The 10,705-nt window shown below is 44.5% G+C and overlaps 16 non-coding genes across 16 annotated transcripts; all 16 read right to left on the bottom strand.

Moving 5' to 3' along the window:
• Positions 1-343: 343 nt before the first annotated feature.
• On the bottom strand, positions 344-462 carry LOC130396646 (5S ribosomal RNA). The gene has a single exon (XR_008899271.1). It is a non-coding gene; the product is annotated as a 5S ribosomal RNA (ribosomal RNA).
• A 529-nt stretch (positions 463-991) lies between these two features.
• On the bottom strand, positions 992-1,110 carry LOC130396645 (5S ribosomal RNA). The gene has a single exon (XR_008899270.1). It is a non-coding gene; the product is annotated as a 5S ribosomal RNA (ribosomal RNA).
• Positions 1,111-1,639: 529 nt separating this feature from the next.
• LOC130396644 (5S ribosomal RNA) lies at positions 1,640-1,758 on the bottom strand. The gene has a single exon (XR_008899269.1). It is a non-coding gene; the product is annotated as a 5S ribosomal RNA (ribosomal RNA).
• A 529-nt stretch (positions 1,759-2,287) lies between these two features.
• LOC130396643 (5S ribosomal RNA) lies at positions 2,288-2,406 on the bottom strand. Its single transcript, XR_008899268.1, has one exon. It is a non-coding gene; the product is annotated as a 5S ribosomal RNA (ribosomal RNA).
• Positions 2,407-2,935: 529 nt separating this feature from the next.
• Positions 2,936-3,054, bottom strand: LOC130396641 (5S ribosomal RNA). The gene has a single exon (XR_008899266.1). It is a non-coding gene; the product is annotated as a 5S ribosomal RNA (ribosomal RNA).
• A 529-nt stretch (positions 3,055-3,583) lies between these two features.
• LOC130396640 (5S ribosomal RNA) lies at positions 3,584-3,702 on the bottom strand. The gene has a single exon (XR_008899265.1). It is a non-coding gene; the product is annotated as a 5S ribosomal RNA (ribosomal RNA).
• A 529-nt stretch (positions 3,703-4,231) lies between these two features.
• Positions 4,232-4,350, bottom strand: LOC130396639 (5S ribosomal RNA). The gene has a single exon (XR_008899264.1). It is a non-coding gene; the product is annotated as a 5S ribosomal RNA (ribosomal RNA).
• Positions 4,351-4,879: 529 nt separating this feature from the next.
• On the bottom strand, positions 4,880-4,998 carry LOC130396638 (5S ribosomal RNA). The gene has a single exon (XR_008899263.1). It is a non-coding gene; the product is annotated as a 5S ribosomal RNA (ribosomal RNA).
• Positions 4,999-5,527: 529 nt separating this feature from the next.
• Positions 5,528-5,646, bottom strand: LOC130396637 (5S ribosomal RNA). Its single transcript, XR_008899262.1, has one exon. It is a non-coding gene; the product is annotated as a 5S ribosomal RNA (ribosomal RNA).
• Positions 5,647-6,175: 529 nt separating this feature from the next.
• On the bottom strand, positions 6,176-6,294 carry LOC130396635 (5S ribosomal RNA). Its single transcript, XR_008899260.1, has one exon. It is a non-coding gene; the product is annotated as a 5S ribosomal RNA (ribosomal RNA).
• A 529-nt stretch (positions 6,295-6,823) lies between these two features.
• Positions 6,824-6,942, bottom strand: LOC130396634 (5S ribosomal RNA). The gene has a single exon (XR_008899259.1). It is a non-coding gene; the product is annotated as a 5S ribosomal RNA (ribosomal RNA).
• A 529-nt stretch (positions 6,943-7,471) lies between these two features.
• LOC130396633 (5S ribosomal RNA) lies at positions 7,472-7,590 on the bottom strand. Its single transcript, XR_008899258.1, has one exon. It is a non-coding gene; the product is annotated as a 5S ribosomal RNA (ribosomal RNA).
• Positions 7,591-8,119: 529 nt separating this feature from the next.
• On the bottom strand, positions 8,120-8,238 carry LOC130396632 (5S ribosomal RNA). Its single transcript, XR_008899257.1, has one exon. It is a non-coding gene; the product is annotated as a 5S ribosomal RNA (ribosomal RNA).
• A 529-nt stretch (positions 8,239-8,767) lies between these two features.
• LOC130396631 (5S ribosomal RNA) lies at positions 8,768-8,886 on the bottom strand. The gene has a single exon (XR_008899256.1). It is a non-coding gene; the product is annotated as a 5S ribosomal RNA (ribosomal RNA).
• A 529-nt stretch (positions 8,887-9,415) lies between these two features.
• LOC130396630 (5S ribosomal RNA) lies at positions 9,416-9,534 on the bottom strand. Its single transcript, XR_008899255.1, has one exon. It is a non-coding gene; the product is annotated as a 5S ribosomal RNA (ribosomal RNA).
• A 528-nt stretch (positions 9,535-10,062) lies between these two features.
• On the bottom strand, positions 10,063-10,181 carry LOC130396629 (5S ribosomal RNA). The gene has a single exon (XR_008899254.1). It is a non-coding gene; the product is annotated as a 5S ribosomal RNA (ribosomal RNA).
• Between the last annotated feature and the right edge of the window lie 524 nt (positions 10,182-10,705).

Here is a 10,705-nt window from a genome sequence, read left to right as displayed (position 1 = left end):
AATACACTGCGTGTGCGTGTGATGTTAAATGTTTGAACCAAGGTTAACGGTTAAAGTGTCAGAGAATGGGTGGTGATTTTTTGACGTCCTCCCATGATCTGAAGTGAGCGTGCGTGTTTGTGTTGGTGAAAGTTTAAGAAATGTACAACTGTCGGTTCAGCTCTCTGGTGCTCCCTGCTGGCAGTATCACTATACTGTCCTCATGTTTCACAAAAATAGTTTTGAGAGACGTTGTCAGTTTTTGTATGTTGCTTAAATCCTCCAAAGCGGTTGGCAGTAAACATCAGGTCACGGTACGCCACGGTAGGCCACGGAGTCAATGAGCTCGAGTTGAAAAAGAAAAAGCTTACAGCACCTGGTATTCCCAGGCGGTCTCCCATCCAAGTACTAACCAGGCCCGACCCTGCTTAGCTTCCGAGATCAGACGAGATCGGGCGTGTTCAGGGTGGTATGGCCGTAAGCAATTAGTGCAGGCGCAAAACCAGGTTTTATACAGTAGCACATAAGGAGTGAGAAAGCTGCTGAGGCTCGACGTTACACTTTTACAAAAACAATCATTAGTTAGATATAAACGGCAGTAATTGATTCAGTAGGACTCCTTATCCATGTAAACGATCATTGTGACATCTGAATTCATTAATTATCTGAAATACACTGCGTGTGCGTGTGATGTTAAATGTTTGAACCAAGGTTAACGGTTAAAGTGTCAGAGAATGGGTGGTGATTTTTTGACGTCCTCCCATGATCTGAAGTGAGCGTGCGTGTTTGTGTTGGTGAAAGTTTAAGAAATGTACAACTGTCGGTTCAGCTCTCTGGTGCTCCCTGCTGGCAGTATCACTATACTGTCCTCATGTTTCACAAAAATAGTTTTGAGAGACGTTGTCAGTTTTTGTATGTTGCTTAAATCCTCCAAAGCGGTTGGCAGTAAACATCAGGTCACGGTACGCCACGGTAGGCCACGGAGGCAATGAGCTCGAGTTGAAAAAGAAAAAGCTTACAGCACCTGGTATTCCCAGGCGGTCTCCCATCCAAGTACTAACCAGGCCCGACCCTGCTTAGCTTCCGAGATCAGACGAGATCGGGCGTGTTCAGGGTGGTATGGCCGTAAGCAATTAGTGCAGGCGCAAAACCAGGTTTTATACAGTAGCACATAAGGAGTGAGAAAGCTGCTGAGGCTCGACGTTACACTTTTACAAAAACAATCATTAGTTAGATATAAACGGCAGTAATTGATTCAGTAGGACTCCTTATCCATGTAAACGATCATTGTGACATCTGAATTCATTAATTATCTGAAATACACTGCGTGTGCGTGTGATGTTAAATGTTTGAACCAAGGTTAACGGTTAAAGTGTCAGAGAATGGGTGGTGATTTTTTGACGTCCTCCCATGATCTGAAGTGAGCGTGCGTGTTTGTGTTGGTGAAAGTTTAAGAAATGTACAACTGTCGGTTCAGCTCTCTGGTGCTCCCTGCTGGCAGTATCACTATACTGTCCTCATGTTTCACAAAAATAGTTTTGAGAGACGTTGTCAGTTTTTGTATGTTGCTTAAATCCTCCAAAGCGGTTGGCAGTAAACATCAGGTCACGGTACGCCACGGTAGGCCACGGAGTCAATGAGCTCGAGTTGAAAAAGAAAAAGCTTACAGCACCTGGTATTCCCAGGCGGTCTCCCATCCAAGTACTAACCAGGCCCGACCCTGCTTAGCTTCCGAGATCAGACGAGATCGGGCGTGTTCAGGGTGGTATGGCCGTAAGCAATTAGTGCAGGCGCAAAACCAGGTTTTATACAGTAGCACATAAGGAGTGAGAAAGCTGCTGAGGCTCGACGTTACACTTTTACAAAAACAATCATTAGTTAGATATAAACGGCAGTAATTGATTCAGTAGGACTCCTTATCCATGTAAACGATCATTGTGACATCTGAATTCATTAATTATCTGAAATACACTGCGTGTGCGTGTGATGTTAAATGTTTGAACCAAGGTTAACGGTTAAAGTGTCAGAGAATGGGTGGTGATTTTTTGACGTCCTCCCATGATCTGAAGTGAGCGTGCGTGTTTGTGTTGGTGAAAGTTTAAGAAATGTACAACTGTCGGTTCAGCTCTCTGGTGCTCCCTGCTGGCAGTATCACTATACTGTCCTCATGTTTCACAAAAATAGTTTTGAGAGACGTTGTCAGTTTTTGTATGTTGCTTAAATCCTCCAAAGCGGTTGGCAGTAAACATCAGGTCACGGTACGCCACGGTAGGCCACGGAGTCAATGAGCTCGAGTTGAAAAAGAAAAAGCTTACAGCACCTGGTATTCCCAGGCGGTCTCCCATCCAAGTACTAACCAGGCCCGACCCTGCTTAGCTTCCGAGATCAGACGAGATCGGGCGTGTTCAGGGTGGTATGGCCGTAAGCAATTAGTGCAGGCGCAAAACCAGGTTTTATACAGTAGCACATAAGGAGTGAGAAAGCTGCTGAGGCTCGACGTTACACTCTTACAAAAACAATCATTAGTTAGATATAAACGGCAGTAATTGATTCAGTAGGACTCCTTATCCATGTAAACGATCATTGTGACATCTGAATTCATTAATTATCTGAAATACACTGCGTGTGCGTGTGATGTTAAATGTTTGAACCAAGGTTAACGGTTAAAGTGTCAGAGAATGGGTGGTGATTTTTTGACGTCCTCCCATGATCTGAAGTGAGCGTGCGTGTTTGTGTTGGTGAAAGTTTAAGAAATGTACAACTGTCGGTTCAGCTCTCTGGTGCTCCCTGCTGGCAGTATCACTATACTGTCCTCATGTTTCACAAAAATAGTTTTGAGAGACGTTGTCAGTTTTTGTATGTTGCTTAAATCCTCCAAAGCGGTTGGCAGTAAACATCAGGTCACGGTACGCCACGGTAGGCCACGGAGTCAATGAGCTCGAGTTGAAAAAGAAAAAGCTTACAGCACCTGGTATTCCCAGGCGGTCTCCCATCCAAGTACTAACCAGGCCCGACCCTGCTTAGCTTCCGAGATCAGACGAGATCGGGCGTGTTCAGGGTGGTATGGCCGTAAGCAATTAGTGCAGGCGCAAAACCAGGTTTTATACAGTAGCACATAAGGAGTGAGAAAGCTGCTGAGGCTCGACGTTACACTTTTACAAAAACAATCATTAGTTAGATATAAACGGCAGTAATTGATTCAGTAGGACTCCTTATCCATGTAAACGATCATTGTGACATCTGAATTCATTAATTATCTGAAATACACTGCGTGTGCGTGTGATGTTAAATGTTTGAACCAAGGTTAACGGTTAAAGTGTCAGAGAATGGGTGGTGATTTTTTGACGTCCTCCCATGATCTGAAGTGAGCGTGCGTGTTTGTGTTGGTGAAAGTTTAAGAAATGTACAACTGTCGGTTCAGCTCTCTGGTGCTCCCTGCTGGCAGTATCACTATACTGTCCTCATGTTTCACAAAAATAGTTTTGAGAGACGTTGTCAGTTTTTGTATGTTGCTTAAATCCTCCAAAGCGGTTGGCAGTAAACATCAGGTCACGGTACGCCACGGTAGGCCACGGAGTCAATGAGCTCGAGTTGAAAAAGAAAAAGCTTACAGCACCTGGTATTCCCAGGCGGTCTCCCATCCAAGTACTAACCAGGCCCGACCCTGCTTAGCTTCCGAGATCAGACGAGATCGGGCGTGTTCAGGGTGGTATGGCCGTAAGCAATTAGTGCAGGCGCAAAACCAGGTTTTATACAGTAGCACATAAGGAGTGAGAAAGCTGCTGAGGCTCGACGTTACACTCTTACAAAAACAATCATTAGTTAGATATAAACGGCAGTAATTGATTCAGTAGGACTCCTTATCCATGTAAACGATCATTGTGACATCTGAATTCATTAATTATCTGAAATACACTGCGTGTGCGTGTGATGTTAAATGTTTGAACCAAGGTTAACGGTTAAAGTGTCAGAGAATGGGTGGTGATTTTTTGACGTCCTCCCATGATCTGAAGTGAGCGTGCGTGTTTGTGTTGGTGAAAGTTTAAGAAATGTACAACTGTCGGTTCAGCTCTCTGGTGCTCCCTGCTGGCAGTATCACTATACTGTCCTCATGTTTCACAAAAATAGTTTTGAGAGACGTTGTCAGTTTTTGTATGTTGCTTAAATCCTCCAAAGCGGTTGGCAGTAAACATCAGGTCACGGTACGCCACGGTAGGCCACGGAGTCAATGAGCTCGAGTTGAAAAAGAAAAAGCTTACAGCACCTGGTATTCCCAGGCGGTCTCCCATCCAAGTACTAACCAGGCCCGACCCTGCTTAGCTTCCGAGATCAGACGAGATCGGGCGTGTTCAGGGTGGTATGGCCGTAAGCAATTAGTGCAGGCGCAAAACCAGGTTTTATACAGTAGCACATAAGGAGTGAGAAAGCTGCTGAGGCTCGACGTTACACTCTTACAAAAACAATCATTAGTTAGATATAAACGGCAGTAATTGATTCAGTAGGACTCCTTATCCATGTAAACGATCATTGTGACATCTGAATTCATTAATTATCTGAAATACACTGCGTGTGCGTGTGATGTTAAATGTTTGAACCAAGGTTAACGGTTAAAGTGTCAGAGAATGGGTGGTGATTTTTTGACGTCCTCCCATGATCTGAAGTGAGCGTGCGTGTTTGTGTTGGTGAAAGTTTAAGAAATGTACAACTGTCGGTTCAGCTCTCTGGTGCTCCCTGCTGGCAGTATCACTATACTGTCCTCATGTTTCACAAAAATAGTTTTGAGAGACGTTGTCAGTTTTTGTATGTTGCTTAAATCCTCCAAAGCGGTTGGCAGTAAACATCAGGTCACGGTACGCCACGGTAGGCCACGGAGTCAATGAGCTCGAGTTGAAAAAGAAAAAGCTTACAGCACCTGGTATTCCCAGGCGGTCTCCCATCCAAGTACTAACCAGGCCCGACCCTGCTTAGCTTCCGAGATCAGACGAGATCGGGCGTGTTCAGGGTGGTATGGCCGTAAGCAATTAGTGCAGGCGCAAAACCAGGTTTTATACAGTAGCACATAAGGAGTGAGAAAGCTGCTGAGGCTCGACGTTACACTTTTACAAAAACAATCATTAGTTAGATATAAACGGCAGTAATTGATTCAGTAGGACTCCTTATCCATGTAAACGATCATTGTGACATCTGAATTCATTAATTATCTGAAATACACTGCGTGTGCGTGTGATGTTAAATGTTTGAACCAAGGTTAACGGTTAAAGTGTCAGAGAATGGGTGGTGATTTTTTGACGTCCTCCCATGATCTGAAGTGAGCGTGCGTGTTTGTGTTGGTGAAAGTTTAAGAAATGTACAACTGTCGGTTCAGCTCTCTGGTGCTCCCTGCTGGCAGTATCACTATACTGTCCTCATGTTTCACAAAAATAGTTTTGAGAGACGTTGTCAGTTTTTGTATGTTGCTTAAATCCTCCAAAGCGGTTGGCAGTAAACATCAGGTCACGGTACGCCACGGTAGGCCACGGAGTCAATGAGCTCGAGTTGAAAAAGAAAAAGCTTACAGCACCTGGTATTCCCAGGCGGTCTCCCATCCAAGTACTAACCAGGCCCGACCCTGCTTAGCTTCCGAGATCAGACGAGATCGGGCGTGTTCAGGGTGGTATGGCCGTAAGCAATTAGTGCAGGCGCAAAACCAGGTTTTATACAGTAGCACATAAGGAGTGAGAAAGCTGCTGAGGCTCGACGTTACACTTTTACAAAAACAATCATTAGTTAGATATAAACGGCAGTAATTGATTCAGTAGGACTCCTTATCCATGTAAACGATCATTGTGACATCTGAATTCATTAATTATCTGAAATACACTGCGTGTGCGTGTGATGTTAAATGTTTGAACCAAGGTTAACGGTTAAAGTGTCAGAGAATGGGTGGTGATTTTTTGACGTCCTCCCATGATCTGAAGTGAGCGTGCGTGTTTGTGTTGGTGAAAGTTTAAGAAATGTACAACTGTCGGTTCAGCTCTCTGGTGCTCCCTGCTGGCAGTATCACTATACTGTCCTCATGTTTCACAAAAATAGTTTTGAGAGACGTTGTCAGTTTTTGTATGTTGCTTAAATCCTCCAAAGCGGTTGGCAGTAAACATCAGGTCACGGTACGCCACGGTAGGCCACGGAGTCAATGAGCTCGAGTTGAAAAAGAAAAAGCTTACAGCACCTGGTATTCCCAGGCGGTCTCCCATCCAAGTACTAACCAGGCCCGACCCTGCTTAGCTTCCGAGATCAGACGAGATCGGGCGTGTTCAGGGTGGTATGGCCGTAAGCAATTAGTGCAGGCGCAAAACCAGGTTTTATACAGTAGCACATAAGGAGTGAGAAAGCTGCTGAGGCTCGACGTTACACTTTTACAAAAACAATCATTAGTTAGATATAAACGGCAGTAATTGATTCAGTAGGACTCCTTATCCATGTAAACGATCATTGTGACATCTGAATTCATTAATTATCTGAAATACACTGCGTGTGCGTGTGATGTTAAATGTTTGAACCAAGGTTAACGGTTAAAGTGTCAGAGAATGGGTGGTGATTTTTTGACGTCCTCCCATGATCTGAAGTGAGCGTGCGTGTTTGTGTTGGTGAAAGTTTAAGAAATGTACAACTGTCGGTTCAGCTCTCTGGTGCTCCCTGCTGGCAGTATCACTATACTGTCCTCATGTTTCACAAAAATAGTTTTGAGAGACGTTGTCAGTTTTTGTATGTTGCTTAAATCCTCCAAAGCGGTTGGCAGTAAACATCAGGTCACGGTACGCCACGGTAGGCCACGGAGTCAATGAGCTCGAGTTGAAAAAGAAAAAGCTTACAGCACCTGGTATTCCCAGGCGGTCTCCCATCCAAGTACTAACCAGGCCCGACCCTGCTTAGCTTCCGAGATCAGACGAGATCGGGCGTGTTCAGGGTGGTATGGCCGTAAGCAATTAGTGCAGGCGCAAAACCAGGTTTTATACAGTAGCACATAAGGAGTGAGAAAGCTGCTGAGGCTCGACGTTACACTTTTACAAAAACAATCATTAGTTAGATATAAACGGCAGTAATTGATTCAGTAGGACTCCTTATCCATGTAAACGATCATTGTGACATCTGAATTCATTAATTATCTGAAATACACTGCGTGTGCGTGTGATGTTAAATGTTTGAACCAAGGTTAACGGTTAAAGTGTCAGAGAATGGGTGGTGATTTTTTGACGTCCTCCCATGATCTGAAGTGAGCGTGCGTGTTTGTGTTGGTGAAAGTTTAAGAAATGTACAACTGTCGGTTCAGCTCTCTGGTGCTCCCTGCTGGCAGTATCACTATACTGTCCTCATGTTTCACAAAAATAGTTTTGAGAGACGTTGTCAGTTTTTGTATGTTGCTTAAATCCTCCAAAGCGGTTGGCAGTAAACATCAGGTCACGGTACGCCACGGTAGGCCACGGAGTCAATGAGCTCGAGTTGAAAAAGAAAAAGCTTACAGCACCTGGTATTCCCAGGCGGTCTCCCATCCAAGTACTAACCAGGCCCGACCCTGCTTAGCTTCCGAGATCAGACGAGATCGGGCGTGTTCAGGGTGGTATGGCCGTAAGCAATTAGTGCAGGCGCAAAACCAGGTTTTATACAGTAGCACATAAGGAGTGAGAAAGCTGCTGAGGCTCGACGTTACACTTTTACAAAAACAATCATTAGTTAGATATAAACGGCAGTAATTGATTCAGTAGGACTCCTTATCCATGTAAACGATCATTGTGACATCTGAATTCATTAATTATCTGAAATACACTGCGTGTGCGTGTGATGTTAAATGTTTGAACCAAGGTTAACGGTTAAAGTGTCAGAGAATGGGTGGTGATTTTTTGACGTCCTCCCATGATCTGAAGTGAGCGTGCGTGTTTGTGTTGGTGAAAGTTTAAGAAATGTACAACTGTCGGTTCAGCTCTCTGGTGCTCCCTGCTGGCAGTATCACTATACTGTCCTCATGTTTCACAAAAATAGTTTTGAGAGACGTTGTCAGTTTTTGTATGTTGCTTAAATCCTCCAAAGCGGTTGGCAGTAAACATCAGGTCACGGTACGCCACGGTAGGCCACGGAGTCAATGAGCTCGAGTTGAAAAAGAAAAAGCTTACAGCACCTGGTATTCCCAGGCGGTCTCCCATCCAAGTACTAACCAGGCCCGACCCTGCTTAGCTTCCGAGATCAGACGAGATCGGGCGTGTTCAGGGTGGTATGGCCGTAAGCAATTAGTGCAGGCGCAAAACCAGGTTTTATACAGTAGCACATAAGGAGTGAGAAAGCTGCTGAGGCTCGACGTTACACTTTTACAAAAACAATCATTAGTTAGATATAAACGGCAGTAATTGATTCAGTAGGACTCCTTATCCATGTAAACGATCATTGTGACATCTGAATTCATTAATTATCTGAAATACACTGCGTGTGCGTGTGATGTTAAATGTTTGAACCAAGGTTAACGGTTAAAGTGTCAGAGAATGGGTGGTGATTTTTTGACGTCCTCCCATGATCTGAAGTGAGCGTGCGTGTTTGTGTTGGTGAAAGTTTAAGAAATGTACAACTGTCGGTTCAGCTCTCTGGTGCTCCCTGCTGGCAGTATCACTATACTGTCCTCATGTTTCACAAAAATAGTTTTGAGAGACGTTGTCAGTTTTTGTATGTTGCTTAAATCCTCCAAAGCGGTTGGCAGTAAACATCAGGTCACGGTACGCCACGGTAGGCCACGGAGTCAATGAGCTCGAGTTGAAAAAGAAAAAGCTTACAGCACCTGGTATTCCCAGGCGGTCTCCCATCCAAGTACTAACCAGGCCCGACCCTGCTTAGCTTCCGAGATCAGACGAGATCGGGCGTGTTCAGGGTGGTATGGCCGTAAGCAATTAGTGCAGGCGCAAAACCAGGTTTTATACAGTAGCACATAAGGAGTGAGAAAGCTGCTGAGGCTCGACGTTACACTTTTACAAAAACAATCATTAGTTAGATATAAACGGCAGTAATTGATTCAGTAGGACTCCTTATCCATGTAAACGATCATTGTGACATCTGAATTCATTAATTATCTGAAATACACTGCGTGTGCGTGTGATGTTAAATGTTTGAACCAAGGTTAACGGTTAAAGTGTCAGAGAATGGGTGGTGATTTTTTGACGTCCTCCCATGATCTGAAGTGAGCGTGCGTGTTTGTGTTGGTGAAAGTTTAAGAAATGTACAACTGTCGGTTCAGCTCTCTGGTGCTCCCTGCTGGCAGTATCACTATACTGTCCTCATGTTTCACAAAAATAGTTTTGAGAGACGTTGTCAGTTTTTGTATGTTGCTTAAATCCTCCAAAGCGGTTGGCAGTAAACATCAGGTCACGGTACGCCACGGTAGGCCACGGAGTCAATGAGCTCGAGTTGAAAAAGAAAAAGCTTACAGCACCTGGTATTCCCAGGCGGTCTCCCATCCAAGTACTAACCAGGCCCGACCCTGCTTAGCTTCCGAGATCAGACGAGATCGGGCGTGTTCAGGGTGGTATGGCCGTAAGCAATTAGTGCAGGCGCAAAACCAGGTTTTATACAGTAGCACATAAGGAGTGAGAAAGCTGCTGAGGCTCGACGTTACACTTTTACAAAAACAATCATTAGTTAGATATAAACGGCAGTAATTGATTCAGTAGGACTCCTTATCCATGTAAACGATCATTGTGACATCTGAATTCATTAATTATCTGAAATACACTGCGTGTGCGTGTGATGTTAAATGTTTGAACCAAGGTTAACGGTTAAAGTGTCAGAGAATGGGTGGTGATTTTTTGACGTCCTCCCATGATCTGAAGTGAGCGTGCGTGTTTGTGTTGGTGAAAGTTTAAGAAATGTACAACTGTCGGTTCAGCTCTCTGGTGCTCCCTGCTGGCAGTATCACTATACTGTCCTCATGTTTCACAAAAATAGTTTTGAGAGACGTTGTCAGTTTTTGTATGTTGCTTAAATCCTCCAAAGCGGTTGGCAGTAAACATCAGGTCACGGTACGCCACGGTAGGCCACGGAGGCAATGAGCTCGAGTTGAAAAAGAAAAGCTTACAGCACCTGGTATTCCCAGGCGGTCTCCCATCCAAGTACTAACCAGGCCCGACCCTGCTTAGCTTCCGAGATCAGACGAGATCGGGCGTGTTCAGGGTGGTATGGCCGTAAGCAATTAGTGCAGGCGCAAAACCAGGTTTTATACAGTAGCACATAAGGAGTGAGAAAGCTGCTGAGGCTCGACGTTACACTTTTACAAAAACAATCATTAGTTAGATATAAACGGCAGTAATTGATTCAGTAGGACTCCTTATCCATGTAAACGATCATTGTGACATCTGAATTCATTAATTATCTGAAATACACTGCGTGTGCGTGTGATGTTAAATGTTTGAACCAAGGTTAACGGTTAAAGTGTCAGAGAATGGGTGGTGATTTTTTGACGTCCTCCCATGATCTGAAGTGAGCGTGCGTGTTTGTGTTGGTGAAAGTTTAAGAAATGTACAACTGTCGGTTCAGCTCTCTGGTGCTCCCTGCTGGCAGTATCACTATACTGTCCTCATGTTTCACAAAAATAGTTTTGAGAGACGTTGTCAGTTTTTGTATGTTGCTTAAATCCTCCAAAGCGGTTGGCAGTAAACATCAGGTCACGGTACGCCACGGTAGGCCACGGAGTCAATGAGCTCGAGTTGAAAAA

The sequence above is a fragment of the Gadus chalcogrammus genome, chromosome 12 (genome assembly GCF_026213295.1).
Source record: "Gadus chalcogrammus isolate NIFS_2021 chromosome 12, NIFS_Gcha_1.0, whole genome shotgun sequence".
In the NCBI taxonomy this organism is placed as follows: Eukaryota; Metazoa; Chordata; class Actinopteri; order Gadiformes; family Gadidae; genus Gadus; species Gadus chalcogrammus.
The sequence above is the reverse complement of the archived record's forward strand: the minus strand, read 5'-3'. Positions and strand labels throughout refer to the sequence as shown.